The following is a 998-nucleotide window of genomic DNA, read 5'->3' as shown; positions in this document are numbered from 1 at the left end:
CCGGCTGGGGAGCCAGCAAGAGGTGGGCTCCCCATCGAGCTGGCTGCGTGCTGGAGGCCAGGGGCCTGGCCTGCCCCCTGGGACCTGCTATTCCCACCTCCAGGCAAAGGCGACAGAACTCCCGTGGGCGTTCCGGGGAAGCAGAGTTAGGGACAAGCTCGGACCCCAAAAGTGCCTAAGCAGGTACACTTCCCAGGGAAGTTCCTGAATCAGCCTCCACAGGCAGCACCTCCCAGCTGCCTGCACTGGCAGGACCCAGAACCCAGAACCCAGAACCCAGCGTTAAAAGATGGTTCTCCTGTGGTTTCACACGCCACTGGCCAAGCAGGTCTCCTTGAATGATTGACAGTCTCCATGGCAACTGCTAAAGCCCAGCTCACCTGAAAGGCCCGCCCCCAGGGCCAGGGCCCCGCTGGCGGACAGTCTGACCACAACTGGCTTTCAGATCCTGAACAAAGGTGGTTTTGAAACGGCCCATCGCGCGGGAGGTGAAGACATTGTTCCTGAAACCAGGTGCCGAGATGACACATCCTTCCCCGTGGCGGTTGGGCTTCAGCAAGCGGGGCCTGGGCCTGGGGAGCACTAGGTAGTGGGGTGGGGTGGTGGGGGGTGTGAAATGGAGGCACCTCAGCCAGGCCGCCTGCATGCACTTCCTGGAGGAACAGGAGCCAGGGGAGTGGCCCCGGGCCCCCCAGGTGGCCGCTGGTTGGGACAGCCCCACAGGAGCGCCCCTGAGAGCACGGCCGCCTGTTGTCGGGGCTCAAAACGCTCTCGCCTACGCCCTGGCCCGTTTGGCCCAGTGGATAGAGCGTGGCCCGAGCACTAAAGGTCCCGGGTTCGATTCCGGTCAAAGCACGTACTGTGGTTGCAGGTTCCCTGGCCCTGGTAGGGTACATGCCAGAGGCAAGCAATTAATGTTTCTCTCTGTCTCTCCCTCTTCCTCCCACTCTCTCTAATAATCAACGGAAAAATATCCTCCGGTGAGGATTAACAACAAC

The 998-nt window shown here is 61.3% G+C and overlaps 2 long non-coding RNA genes across 2 annotated transcripts in view; one reads left to right on the top strand and one right to left on the bottom strand.

Annotated features, from left to right (window-relative positions):
• LOC106726280 overlaps positions 1 to 998 on the top strand; it is a 17,911-nt gene that overhangs the window by 2,889 nt on the left and 14,024 nt on the right. The window lies entirely within an intron of this gene.
• LOC106726279 overlaps positions 1 to 998 on the bottom strand; it is a 7,569-nt gene that overhangs the window by 3,179 nt on the left and 3,392 nt on the right. The window lies entirely within an intron of this gene.

The sequence above is a fragment of the Myotis brandtii genome, unplaced genomic scaffold (genome assembly GCF_000412655.1).
Source record: "Myotis brandtii unplaced genomic scaffold, ASM41265v1 scaffold247, whole genome shotgun sequence".
Taxonomy (NCBI): Eukaryota; Metazoa; Chordata; class Mammalia; order Chiroptera; family Vespertilionidae; genus Myotis; species Myotis brandtii.
Note: the sequence above shows the minus strand (reverse complement) of the source record. Positions and strands in the feature narration are given on the sequence as shown.